This window comes from Poecilia mexicana, unplaced genomic scaffold (assembly GCF_051168715.1).
Source record: "Poecilia mexicana isolate PSO_F unplaced genomic scaffold, ASM5116871v1 scaffold_9, whole genome shotgun sequence".
Taxonomy (NCBI): domain Eukaryota; kingdom Metazoa; phylum Chordata; class Actinopteri; order Cyprinodontiformes; family Poeciliidae; genus Poecilia; species Poecilia mexicana.
The window spans coordinates 13,899,825-13,915,154 of NW_028263378.1; the positions used below are offsets into that span (position 1 = coordinate 13,899,825).

At 37.8% G+C, this 15,330-nt stretch overlaps 1 protein-coding gene across 3 annotated transcripts in view; it reads right to left on the bottom strand.

The window, feature by feature from the left end:
• ccser1 (coiled-coil serine-rich protein 1) overlaps window positions 1-15,330 on the bottom strand; it is a 136,226-nt gene that overhangs the window by 69,786 nt on the left and 51,110 nt on the right. The gene's annotated exons all lie outside the window — the stretch shown is intronic.

The window sequence follows — 15,330 nt, forward strand, 5'->3', positions numbered from 1 at the left end:
TATATCTACTTCCCCATCCGTTTAAATGACCTTGCTAATGCAAAACCAGATACCTACCCTGGAACATTTCCTTGAGGTACATCAAAATTCAGTGAAGAAAAAAAAAATGCAACCTGTGCATGATTACAGAGGCCCTCAGAAATCATGTGGTTAAAAAATAAAAAAATCCCAATGAAAATGACTGACAACATTTTTGGTACCCTAGAACTCATTTTTCTTTTGCCCAAGCAAAATTATGTGGTGGGTGTTAGAATTATTATGTTATCATTCTTACATTTGTAATTTTATGTTACTAGTTGTTTTTCCTTTTAGAGGTTTAGTGTTCAAATTTGTTAAAACTGTGGAGACACAATTAAACCTTCCCTTAACCTCAAGCATGTTTTTACAGATGGTGACTTAGATCTTCCTGGGATACTCCTGAGCTGCAAACCTGTCTGTGTGTTAATTTAGTTTCTGTGCTCCCCTTCTTTGTTTCTGATTTCGCATTCTACTGTGAAGATAAGATGTGGGGTTTCACCCCCTCCATTCCTTTTCACACGTTTTTGCTAATAAATGAGACAAACAAACTGAAGGTTTTCAGAGTGGCTTGGAGAAGCTGTTCGCTATGTCTTCTCCTTCTGCAGAAGTTTGGTTGAAAACTCATATACGTTGTCTGTGGTTCTTCTTTTATGTAGGTTTGAGAAAATACCTATCAGAGGGGTACTCATTTAGAAAAATTAATTCCTAATTGTTCTACTTTAATATTTTTCTTTTCCACTCAAAACTTAGTCTCCTTTGTGTTTTTCTCTGTTGTTTACTAATTGCAATGAAAAATACCAGCAACAGTGTTTTTTTTTGGTTCAATAAAATTGATTAAGTGTGCTGCACTTTAGGCCATAGGGGAGGACTGATGCTCCAGGGTATGGCTTGCCTAAAGCCTGCTTCTCTCTGGTGTTTCTTTGAGCCTGTGTTCTATTGCCCAGGGCTTTTCTATTGTTTAATTGATACAGTTTGTGTTTCACTTTCTTTGTGCTGTTGTTTACAGATCAGCACTAATCCGTAATCATCATATCAAACAAAAAAATCGGGAATCGTGACATCAAGTACAGAAAAACTCATCAAAAAACTATGAAATAGCTGGCCAGACCCCAGAAAAAGCCAAAATGGGTGCTGGACTGGAAAAAGCTAATTGATGCACTTCTCAGAATAGCATAATGACCAAAGAGAAGGCTGCAGGCACAACTTTCTTAATGAATGCTGCAATTCTGATCATTTATAGAATGAAGCTAGTCAGAAAATCAGAAGTCCAAACATCTGAAAGTGGTCAGACAATTTTGTTGTTGTTCCATTAACCATCTTAGTGAAATTTACGTTTTCTTTTTGGTACTACACAGACCTTTGGGGACTGATTGCTAATGACTTCCTTTTTTTTTTTTTTTTTTTTTTTACAGAGGAGTAGGAAACACTGGAAAAGGTTTGACTCTCAAGAAGTTTTCAGAAGTTGTTCTCCTGCCTTATAACTTTGCCAATAAGTACTTTCAACACAAACCTGATGGCAACAAATGTGGTAGACACTGTGAATGAATTTAGATGGCAACACACACAAAATCTGCAATAAGTAAGGAGAAAAGTTAGGATGATTTTGTTTCCTGACTTCCCCCATTTTATATGCCCAACTAATGATGAGGTCTGTGTTTACCTCAAAAGCTAACAAACTAAAAGCTCTGCTAAGTGCCTCTGCAGTGATAAAACCAATAGCATATGTTTTCCAAGAGCAAATAGGAAAACAATTAACAAAAACAAAACCCACTGGTGTTGAATCAGAATGGCCCCCCGCTTCCCTGCCTTTACACAGAAGATAACGTTATTTATAGATAATAGAAATATTTTTTTTCTCCACTGCTTGCTTAGACAGAGGCAGCACCAAAATGACTAGCATGAGGTTTAGATTGGACAGGAAGAGCAGCTGCATGCTGCGACAATTACCACATTAGTCAGCCTCTAAAATTAATCTCACCCAAATAGGAATGGAGGCTAAACTAAATGAGCTGTCTGGTTAAATCCACACATCGAGCGTCCGTCTGCACCTTGTGTGAGCGCAACAAACTTTTTGTGGAACTGTCAGAAAAATTATCCATAACCTAACCTTGTAGTCATTTGGCTCGAGTGCTGATACTGTACCAAGCAGCAGGCTTAAAAAATCATTTCATGCAGGAATCCGATCAACAAACTCAACAGTAAAAATGACAAAGTTTACTCCAGTGTCGAAAGAAGCGCCACGCGGAGAATTAAATCTCCCATCAGGTGGCATTCTAACCAATTTTTCAAGGCTGAATTGAATATAGAAGGCTGTGGAAGAAAAGTGGGGCATGTGAATTTGTTTCTAATGTGATTGGAATGGCCTCTGAAGGGATAAATCAGATCAGAATCACTGGAGTGCGTCCACTTCGGTGAAAAGATGTGCTTTCGTATAGAAGTTGAGACCTCTTAATAATTGCAATCAGTACCCAGTTGAAAGGCTACAGAGATGAATTGCATCGCACCGTTTTAGCAGAAATCTGTCATTTTCCTAACTTTTATGAGAACCACACCGTCAGAAATGCAACGGTTCTTTCTTATTACTCTACCAACACATTGCAAATCACATTGGGAAGAAAGATGGGCAACAAATCGTTCTCACTCATGCCTCTTCCGTCAATATCTTTATGACAGACGTTCAGCATCTATCACTGCAACTCTTATGACAAGTTCTTGTGAAACATCAAAGCTAGAGTGTACATTTCACCACATTTACAGTTGCCTTTGCACCATAATTGGCCATTATTGTCTTCCATCATTGCTTTCTTTGAAACATTAGGCCAATTTGTTCATGTGTCTGAAAAGCAATTACTGTTTAGAAAATATTTTAGAAAACAGACCCAAATCAAAAAGCAATAAAGTCGAGTCTAAGACAACGAACCTCGTGTCATGTTTTACAGTGATGCTATTATTATTACTAGTAGTAGTATTAACAGTATTTGTGCCAAGATTTCTTGGTCATATTAGAGAAAAACTACAAGAAAGACAGAAAACTAAATCAACTATAGCTGAACTGCAATCAGAAGACTCATTGTGCATATTATCTCAAAATTAAGAAAACGACAAACAGTTTTGCAATAAAAATGGAACCAATTCTGAATCTCATCTAATTTATCTCTTAGAACTGCATAGACAATTTCTCTTGAGGGCATTTAATCATAATTTTATTTATTGGCTAATTTAAACCAAATCCAGTTTATATTGCATCTCATTAACTGTAGTTATCTATTGTATGAGTGGTGAGCTAAAATATTCTAAAATGAAAACTTGCAGATACAGATGCCAGAATATTAAGTAAGGCTCAAAGATTTGATCTCATTATCTACGTCCTTGCCCTGTTGCTCTGACTCCAAGAACATACTGCCCTTCTGACTTTAAGACTCAGTTTTTTATTAATGAAGTCACACACTAATAACCAATACAAAGACCTTCTGAATAGCTAAATACGGATATTTACTCAAAAATGTAATTAAAATCTTAAAGTATTTTCTTCTTATGTTTTTTTTTTTCATTTTAGCAACTTTCTGTGTCAAAACCAAGAGCACAATTTTGAGAAAAACACACATTCACAGCTTTTACCTTGAGTTTATTTTCATCAAATCTGGTAATATAGATATCCAAAATAGACCGTTTTTTTGAACACATTAACATTTTATTAGATAAAACTGTTAAGTTGTTTGTCGCCATTAACAGGATATCACAAATAACATAGTTACAACTTGACATAACGCAATGTTATGCATCCGTCAGGCTGTGTATCAACAGTAAGGTAATGTTGTAGGTAACTTTTCTCTGGGCCCCTTAGCAACAACCGAGCAATTTATAAAAACTCCTACCCTTGTGTTATTGCTGACCATGTTCACCCTTTTATGACCATAGTGTCTCCATCTTATCAGGGCTTCGCTCAGCAGGATAACACAATGTCACAAAGTTCAAATCCCAGACAGTTTTTTTTTTTTTTAACATGAAAGTGAGGTCACAAAGATAAGTTATCTTCCAGATCTCTCGATCAGACGTTGTGCTAGACTTTCTTCAATGTCTGTGATTGTGTTTGTAAATAAAATCATATATAATTGCATTTAATTTGTATGCGGTTGAATTAATATTCAGGAAGATGAATAGAGAATCCACATCGTCCCATCACACATCAAGAAGATGAATACTTGTAGCTTTCTACTCCACAGTGACAAAAAATCACTGACTGTGGCTCCAGTGACTACATACAAACAATGAAATTAAAAGGTGGCACATAAATTATATGCACCTGCTTGTGCTTAACCAAATGCATCTTTCATGTTGATCTGGAGGCTGAATCCACACTCTGCTGTCCCACTAGAGACTGGATTTACAAGCGCATCTTCAGTAAAAGTTTTGAAATCAGGGAACGTTTATCCAAGTGATCAGAAGTCTGAAAGAATGCCTGAATGAGGGGGATCGTATCAGTGGTTCAGCTGCACCAAATACAAATCTTCAGGATAATAAAATGAACATGATTTTTTTTTTTTTTGATTGATTGATTTAATTAAAGGTTGAGCTGAGGTAAATTTCTGTAATCGGGGGAGATGGCCGCGGAGCTCTCACTTCCGCCTCTGAGTTGTTGACAAAAGCTAAGTCTCAGCGGCATAAAGTCCAATCTTCAAGATTGGCCCGTGGGGATTTTATGGATTGATGATAATGCCCGACTTTTTATCGTTTTTGGGGAACCAATAAGCATCCTTAAAATGACTGGGGGAATGCCTGGAGTACGGCAGCATTTCTCCTCCGGGGCTGCTGGTTGAAAGCGAACGGCGGGAAGAGCGCTGAGGTGAGCGGATAGCCTGAACAGGGCGGGCGGCTGAGTAGCTGATGCTTACCGTGTAAATGTAGCTTTACCGACGAACCGCACAATAAATTTCATATCCCGGTCTGAAGAAACGGGTGGCGGAGCGCATCGTACATGGCTGGTAGATGAGTTTCTGAGTGTGACCAGTGAAGGTGTCGTAAATATCCCGTATTGCTTCCCCCCGTGTTCGTCCCCCGGTCTAACGGTTCGTCAGTCCGCTGGTCTATTTCCTCCCCTCCACCCCATCTTACGTTGTTCATTCGCCCTCTCCTCCCACTCCAGGCGGCATTTCCCGTATTTTCAAACCCAAAGCGTGACAGGTTAGGTGGCAAGGTGAGTTTAATTAATCTATTAAACTCACTGAAGATGAATACATAAACTAAAAGCTGGATTGTAGACATTTTTTATAAGCATATTTGTGAGCCTGCCTCTTTGTTATTAAATTCAATATAATTTCAGATTTTTCTATAACTTTTCTTCTGGTTAACTTAGAAAGTGAGCTATTATTGTTACAGGTTAGTTTTCTAAACTACAAAAAAGCAACTGTTAGGGATGCTCAAATATGAAAAATTGGACTGATATTGATATCTGATAGTAACACCGGTATTATGCCAGATTTACCAATATTTCATTTTATAATTTTTTTTATCCGATTACTCGATTAATCGTAAGAATAATCGATAGATTACTCGATTACTAAAATATTCGTTTACAACAGCCCTAATTTTATGTTGGATTACCAGCCAGTGTGTTCCGATTCATGCTGGACTTTTCTGAAATTGTAAAGCTAATCTGGTCTAGCCTTTATAGCTATTAAATTTTTCAGTTGGCACACCATCAAGTGAAGATACACAGTTTTACTGAAATGTTTTGATACGGCTTCTAATAAGAAGGAAACTTTTTTTTTTCTGCTCCCTTGTGTAGAAATCACATCAGTCTAACTCTTCTTTCTGCAATTAGCCCAAGGCTGAGAAGGTTTTATATGATGTTGGAGCAATGAATAATTTAGCATGTAAAAAGGCCTTTTTAAATTTCACAATTACAGGTTTGAAGATCTAACCCAAGGAGAACTGTCAGAGGAAAAAATCATATGGGGGAGTGGAAATTTTATGGCAGACATAGAGTTTCAAGTCCTGATGATACTTTTGATAAAATCTCTAAATCGTTTCTGATATCATCACTGCTAAAGTTGTGGCAGCATATGGGAAGTTTGTGTGAATTGCAAGGCTAGAAAAATTTAAGGTCAGACAAAGGGAGGATCTTTGCCATTTTTAACCACTGGCATGTTTACAAGTTTCACTGCCATGTTGTGCACATAAAGTGATCCAACCCTCAGTGTGTGCCAGGAAAAGGAGGTGCTGTTCCTTACACTCTTTCAACAGGAGAGAAGACAATAAAGGAGGAAGAGACAAAATCTGAACTTGTGGGAATAAAGTGGGAGTACAAACAGGCAAAGAGGTGAATTGAATTGATGTGAAGACAGGTGGAACAGCTACAGACTATGCATGCATTTGAACACACACTAACATGAGCTGCACCACATGTGTAGTTACAATCAAGTTTCGGAGCAGTAGGAGAGCTCTCTCAGCCTCTAAGGGAACGTTAGTACACACTTTGCTGTGGATGCTCCATCTGCTGAACGCTCAGAGACTTGTCATCAAAGATGTTTAAGGTGCTTAATGTTAAAAAAGCATGAATAAACTCGACATAAGCTGATGCTAAGAGTGGACGACATAAATGCAGCACAAGGTTTAAATAAGAGGAAAAGGAACATGAATTACTGACGAATTTTGCATAGTAAATTTACTGAGCTGTACTTACTAAACTAAGTGGGTCCAAACCCACTCTGTTTAATCTGTGATGTTCTGCTTTGTGTCGAGCAAACATAGGCAAAATATTGCGCGGAAATACTGCAATAGAAAAATGTTAAATTTGAATCTAAATGTACTCTCACTGACAAAGAAGCCAATAACGTTTGGGTGTTTAAATGTATTGTTTATTCTAAAAAAATATATTGTTCTAAAGTGGGAGATTAAAAACACAGAAATGTTGAGTAATATGAGATATCTGCACCAACACATGAATAAAACTGCAAAAGGAAAAATAAACTACTGCTTCAATCAGCTCACGTAAACTGACTGTGCAGATCAGGAGAAAGAAAGCAGGAAAATGTTGAGCACGTTAAAAAAAACTTGGGTCTAAAAAACATTTTAACTAAGTAAAACAAAGCATGGGTCTTTCTTTAAAACAGTCGATCACCCTGAATTTTAAACGCCAGCATCGTCGATAGAAAAACCTGTATCGGTGATGTACCTGAATGTTTATGTTTTCCTGAAATCATATAACCCTTTCACCTTCTTATATTTTTCACTGCACTGGGCACAAGCCCATAATAACATTAAAACTCACCAGATTGTATATTAAGTTATAATTCTGTCATATTTGATAGAGTGGCGACTATTTCATTGTAAAGAAAATATCCATCTCTGATGCAGCACGGGTAATAAATGCAAATGTCAATTCAAGTCAGTCTGTACAAAACTTGCTATCCAAGACATTTTGAAAGTAACACACTGTTGCTTGCAACAGACCTCTAACAGTAACTCAGAGACGATTTCTCTCTTATTTCTTCTAAAATACAGTAAGTAACTTTAACTGGGACAAAATCTGGTTTAAAAACAGGAAAAAAGAAACAGTGTCATATGCGTTGGGTTTAAATTAAACTAGGGCGCACTGTGACACAGCAGCCTCTCAGGTGGCTACCGTAGATTATTTTTACACTCAGAATCGTCTTCTGGAGTGCCAGGACAAACTCACTCCTTTAATCCATCATTTTTTCTGCAACCTTTCTACTGTGATCTTCTCTACTTTCTTTTGTATATATATATAAAAAAAAATCTGTCATTTTCACCAATCTACATTTACATAAACCTGGAATCCTTGTAGCTCACACATCCTCACCAGACGCCTTCTTCCTCATCCAGTTTCTCTCCAGTTTATCACATTGTCAAGTAGCGTGTTTTTCTTGACACTGACTTTTTTCCCCCCAAAATCCAGCTTTTTCTCATGCGATATGTCTTTATATTTGTGTTATTTTCTGTGCCTTCAGCTCTGTCAAAGGTTACCTCTTCCTCCCACCGTGTTACTCATGCTCCTTTCTGTATATGTACATACACACCTCTGTATCCTGCTCAATCTAAAACCCTTCAGCTGCTGTTGCTCACTTCCTGTTCTTTAAACCGAGTTCTTCTCTGGATCAGATGAGAATAGCTACACAAATTATGTGTAATATATCGAGGGCTTTGCCAGAATGAACACTATGGCTGTGATGTAAATGTACACAAATGATCATAAACTAATAAAGGTTAAAGTGGGACACTGTTTGTTTCAGTTTTTACTTGCAGCCTCAGTCTCAGGGCAGGTTTAGTCCCATTTGTTGTTGAAAGAGTGTCTCTGCCAGACACCGCAGGAGCAGAAAGGAGAGACGACATGAAGAGAGCAAGACCTTGCTTTCACAGGGCAGCGTTGGCAACTGTGACCATCAGCGGGATGGCAAATGTTGCAAAAATGCTGCTAATACAGCAACAGCGAAGTTAATTGAAGAATTGTTGTCACTGCTGTGCCTTAAACACAATGGTTAAAACAAGAACTGAACACATTAATGGTTTTCTCACTTCAAATATTTCTAATGGGAACAAGTGACTTAAAACGAACACCAAATTAAAAAACAAACCTTTCTTAATCTAAACATTAAACCAGTGTTGGTTTTCAAGCAATAATAGTTCCAAACACACGGATAAGGAAGCTGCAAACTGATTTTAGAGGAAGAAAGTCAAACAGTTACAAAATGTCCACTACCCTGACTTATTTCCAATTATAAATCTACAAAATTAACTGGAGAACAGAGTGCATAAACAGGACCGCCTGAATTTGCAATTGCAAATCCCACCATGTGCCAATTTCTCTGTATGTGAAACTTATTGTAGGGACTGTCAGTAATTGAAAATCGGTGGCTTTGTCTAAAACAATTATTTTTAAACTTTTTCCCCACTGAATAAATGTACAAAATTTTAAAAGTTGGTTTTGTCTAAATTATGCTGTGTCAGTTTATGCTGTCAACGTCAAGCTTTTTGTGCAACTTTACATGGACTGCCAATAGTTATGTGAAAATTCTGTGTGATGGCAAAACATTTTAACGCCAAATTTATCACCAACTGTTCTAGTAACTAAAAACCGGAAACTCGTGGTCTGGTCTGTGGAGAGTTACAACCACAAATGAGAAAAAAAATGCACATTAGCCTCTTAATAAATCATCATTGCTGAATGATTAACAAAATCTGTTGTCAAGAAGATGTAAGCTTAAGTAGGTCAGGTTAATTTAGTAATGGCACATAGAAGAGAGGTACATTTTGTATGAAAAGTAGTGGGATAAATACACCACAGTGGCTGCATTAAAACTGGACGCAGTTGAGGGGATTTGTGACAGCGGTCTAAACGGTGTTAAAAATTGCTCGTTTTGTGACATTTATGTAACAATGTCTGTTATTGATCCCTCACCAAATAAAAAAAAAGCTAAATGATTCACTTTCCATTCAAAGAAACCTCAACAAAATAGAAAGCCTGTGTAAAGGTTTCATCAGGACATGTTTAACCAAAGAAAAAAAGCAAGTACACTATCTTTCCAATGCTAACATGGTACAGCTCAAACTAGCAGGAGAAAAAGGGGTTTATTCAATAGAGCTAAAAACCCTAAATAAGGACAGGAGAAACTGTACGAATTGCATAAAAAATGTCTGATGAAGCAAAGCTGGGAAGTTGCTTCCCAGCTGAGTTGATTGCTTGCCTGGGAAAAAAAAAACCTCATACAGTACAGCACATGTGGAGACCTTCAATCGCTATGCAGGAAAATGCAGGGTAACACTGGGCTCTGATATACAATCAAGAAAGACTTTGTATGACAATACAATCAAAAAACGAATCAACGACATGCCAGATGGCTTCGGAGCAATGCGGCGCTGATATCAGAGGCACCATAAGCTGATAACTCAGACATTACAACAGAGCAGTGAATAATGTTTTTCATGAGTGTCCAGACATCAGGGACTTTAAACAGGATTCAAGACAAATTTAAAATATACATACATAAATCCTCAAAAGAAAAACTGACCCCCTCTTTCCTCTTGGATACCTACTTTAGTCCCCTCTTCATGCTGGTTTACAAAAAGAGCTGGAACCGTTTATGATGTCCTATTCAGGTGCACTTTGTTACTGGCTCCTCATAGTAAAATGGCACATAAAAGAATAATCAGAACACCATATGTTTTAATCACTTTGACTTTGAAAACAAACATTAAATACATCCATTAGAAAGATCAACTGCTTGTTCAAATAAGATCACCACCTGGATTTAACAAAGCAAATCAATAAGAGCCTCCCATTGGATAATTACAGCATGGATGATTGCTTTTCATCTGGCAACAAAATATTTATCCCCAACTCATGTAGTATGTAGATTCTAATTAAATTACCACGTTTAAAGACATCCTTGGGTTATCTAAATTTGGTCAAATTACTGACATTCATCAGGGACATAAAAAAAAATCTACAGATATTATATAAAAGGACTAGAATTGGGTTGAATCTGGCAAAGCATTTTTAGAAACTGGAAGAATAGTCAGTGACGATCACCTGCGCTAAAAAACTGTGAAGGGAAAAAAATATATTCATAATCAGCAATCACTTAAACGTTAGGTTAAAATCAAACCCCAAAAAACAACAGCAGAACAAACAAATATGTTCAATAGATAAAACACAAAATTCATGTAAAACTAAAGGGATGGGAGTAAACAACTATGAAGCTGGTTTAAAACCACAGAGTAGTGAGGCTAATCTGGAAAAAAAGGTTTGAGTTCGATAGGAAAAATAAAGACTGGACTTGCAATGGAAGAAGGTCGTGTGGTCTGATGAGTCCAGAATTACCCTCTTAAAGAGTGAAGGGTGCGTCAGGGTAAGGAGAGAGCTATATGTAGTGATGCACCCACCATGTTTAGTGTCTACTGTACAAGTAGGAGGTCAGCAGGAAAATGCTGACCTCCTACAGGAAAATGCTAGAACAGCAGGAAAATGCTCAGGTTGTTCCATCAGCTCGTTACTTCTTCCCTTTATGACACAATAACATTACAAGATCACAATACCATCATTCACTGTGCTCAAACTGAGAGAGAGTGGTTCAAGAAACTTGAAATGTCATTTTCACACATAGCTTGGCCACCAGGAAGTCCATGGACAATATTTGGGATGACATTTTTCCCACGATCTCCACAAGTTCTCAGCAAAAACTGTATCCAGTATTCTACTGTAGAAGCTTATCGGTACAATGCCACTGCTACATGTGCGCTGTAATCAAAGCTAAAGGCGATTCAACACATTATTACGGTATGTGACCTTTTTTTTTTTTTTTTTCCTAACCTGTCCTGTCCAGCAGTGTAGCATTCAGAATTCAATGTGTGACCTTTTCTTTTGGACATGCCGGGTTTTGTCATTCACATTCTCCCTTTGTGTCTCTTAGATTCATCCACCCATTCATCCATGTTCTAAACCTGCTTATCCTTCTATCTTGTCATGTTAAAACCAGAAATTTCAAAGGTTTTTTTTAGAGATTTTACATGATAGACCAACAAAGTAGCTCATCATTGTGTAGTGAAAGACAAGTGATGCATGATTTTTTTCATAAATAATACCAAAGAAATGCAGCATTCATATGTATTTATTCCCCTTGACTCTGATGCCTCAAAATCAAACCAAACGACCAACCAACCAAACAACCAACCATTCACACACACCCCACTCCAATTTAGAGAGAACAATTAACCCATCAGGCATTTTTATTTTCAAACTCTGGGAGGACGTTGGAGTACCCCGAGGGAATCCAGACGTGTTGAATGAAAACCCGAAGCTGGGATTTGAACCGAGGACCTTATTGCTGCCAAATGTGTCACCTTTCCACGCTCATCAAAACATTTTTTTGAGATAAAAAAAGAAAACACTTCACAGTAAAATTATTATCGCTCTCAACCTGATGATCTTGGACACCATGGCAACAAGTTTCGACATCACTGATTTATGGTGGTGCGGTCTTTTAATGATTAATGATTTTAAGAGAGGGTTGGACAGTTTAGTAAAACCATTTTCCCCGATCCTACTTTTCATTCTGTCCACCTATTACAAATATTCACAGAAGGTTTAAACCACAGAGGCCGTCTTCAAGCTGTGTCCCAGCCTACATTTTTAATTTTTCCTTATCATCTAGCAGCCACTGATACTTCATGTAGGTCAGTAAGGAGGCCAGAAATGCACACTCTCACTGACACAGACGCACACTCTAATGCAGTGTGATAATGTAATATTCAGTATGGAGCTTTCAGTTAAAACACACATCAGGATACGGATATGGACCCATGCAGACTTTGAGCAGAGGCACACAGGAAAGAAAGCCACAATCCTCTCCGTACTAGCGGTGTGTGCACTTTCTGGCTGTACTGTATGAGATTGTGCATAAAGTGTTACAAAAAAACACGATCACAGGCAGCATTGCAGACTTGGGACTTGACTCTCCCATGTGACTCCCCAACAAGAAGTCTGCAGCGATCTAACTAGGGTATATGTCAGAGAAAAGCTTGCCAAAAGCCCTCTCTGGGTAGACTTAAACCCTGCTAACACACTCACACCCATGCAGGCAGTTCAGCAGCTACCCACACATATGCTCCCTGCAGAGATTAATAAATCTTATTCAGATCACACGGCTCTGATGAACTTGGTTGACAGAGGGGGTCTGCAGCCTGTCGAGGCAAGTGAGGCACTTTGCCCCTCTCTCATTCAGCTCAGCCCTTCTCCACTCGCTTTTCATCTTTGTCTTTTTGTCTTTTTTGCTATCCTCTTCTTCGTTTCACTCTCGCCGCTACCCTGCATGCCTTACCCCACCAATCTTTCTTCCTATTTGATCTCTTCATAATTCAGCAGGAGCTGATGTGGAAAAAAGGCTATTAATTGCAATGATAAGGCTAAAATTGAAGACGACGCACAGATCAAAGGAGGGTTCAGTTTTATATTTTTTGATCACAGACAGACTGCTGTGCTCTTTTCTGGGCTCTTTTAACTAAACAAGCTGGACCAGAGTATTTTAGGCATCAGTGAGTGTGTGGTTTGATATGTGGTTTAAAGTAGAACTGAGCTTGTGCCTTGTTTGAATAAAAATCCATTCATGCATCAATTTTCTCTACCTGCTTTGACTTTGTAAGGGTCACACGGAGCTAGAGCTTCTCCTAAAAAGGGAAGCAGAGTACACTGTGGACAGGCCATCACTTCAGGGAGACACATGTGACGAACAACACCGAAAAAAAACTAATTCATCGAGAAGAAGCAAACAAAGTTGGCCTGATATGGATACAAAACCACTAAATTATTCTGCATGCTCTTATTTAAGTGTTGTTATTTGCTACAATTGTGTGTTGTGATCAGGAGACATGGTAATAATTTCCATAGCTGTCAGTGTCATAACACTGTATTGTGTCTCACCATCTCTCTTATAGGCCAACTCCGAGACTTTAGTTCGCTCTTTTTTAACTTCTATGACAGGTTAAAGTTTATTTTAAATACATTCACATAATTTGTAATGCCATTTCATTTTACATTCATTACTGAAATGTTCTGCTTTCCTTAAAAAAAAGAATAAAAAATACATTTATTTATAGACCGCTCTATACACTGAAATTCAACAGCAGTAAATGCTGACAAGAAATGAAAAGCGAGTTCACATCACACACTTTAGACCATAAAGACTGCGTAGTCTGTATCAATTATCTCACCATTTAGGAAATGACTGCAGGTTTCTCTGATTAGCATTAAATGCTTTTAAGTAATAAAACTCTTAATGGTCTTAATCTACTCTTTTTAATCGATATGCGCTGATCCTCCGCAGCTTCTGTAGAAACCTAAAGTGAAAATTAAAACAATTATTTTCTGCTACGGCCCTCACCTGTTGAACAGCCTCCCTGAGGACCTGAGGGCAGATGAGAGTTTATGCTTTAAAGCAAACATCTGTTCAGTCAGGCTCATTATCTTCTTATTATCTTATCTCACCTATTATCTGGATTCATCTCTATTTATATTATATAATTTGATTTGTCCCATTTACTGTATTGGCAAGAACTTTCATATCCTAAAGATGCTGTTTGTTAAAATTTGTGTTTTTAACTCAAATGCCTTGACCATTGCATGTTAACATTTTTGGTTTTCAGGTTTTATTCATTTTAGGGTTTTTCAGAAATGACTTTTGTCTTAGCAACATTTACAATCTAAAGATCAATTTTTGTGATGGTTCCTGCAAAATAAGTAATAATGGCCCAGAGCCCCAAAACTACATGACTCTTTGTAAAGCAAAAACTTAAATGTATAAATGCTTAGCATTTAAACACTGTTGTTATGGTTAAGGAGCCATAATTTTATTTTCATTCTTTGGTTTTTGAACAAAGAAAACATCAAACCTTTACAAAAACAGATGGAATATATTTTCTTATATAGAGTGTTTCATAGGAAAATATTACTGTATCCTTTGATTAAGGAAGTTCTTTGGAAATACTGCATGAAAACACCCAGAAAAACTGCTAAAATAAGCCTTTTTATTTCATTTCTATCTAAAACACTGCTCAGTTTTACATAGATTTTGGCCAAAGCGTGTAAGAGTCAGCGTAGAGGGCCAAAAGAGCCACATGTGGCTCCAGAGCCGCAGGTTGCAGACCCCTGCCGTGCATGGACAGCTGTGTGCTCTTTGAGGGGAAGACCTGCAGCTGAGCGCAGACACGCACAGTGAGCTACAGCCAGTCCCCAACACGGTCATACTTTCACTGCTCATTGACTACAAACCTCACTGTAAAGGGTAAAAAGGTGTCTGTGTTGAAAACCAGATTTGTTTGATCATTGAAGTAGAGTTAACAGCTTACAATACAGTTTTACAAGTCATACACATGTCAGTATTAAAAAAACGGAATTGCAAAATATGGACACACGGCAGGGTGGCATGTGTAGCACTAACAATTGTTATGGATGACCGATCCAGGATCGGCATCTTGTCTAAAATATTTTATTTTTGACCTTCAATCTGTAACTCCACACGACCCCAAATAGCTACCGGTCTAAAACTGAAAGTGCTATTCCTGTGTTGTTCTCTCTCCTGTACACACTAAGCCACCGTCTAAGTCACTGAGCGCTGCAGTTCATGAATGAGGCTTGAGGGTAAATTATGTGTTATCAAAGGAGCTGTTATAGACAAAAACAACAGATTAAGTCAATCAGCGGAGCTATAAAGCACTGACTTGATGTGTCTCATTGTACTTTAAGTGTGACCAGTGGAGTCCAGGGTTTATAAATAACACTTTATTAGCCTGTGCTATATG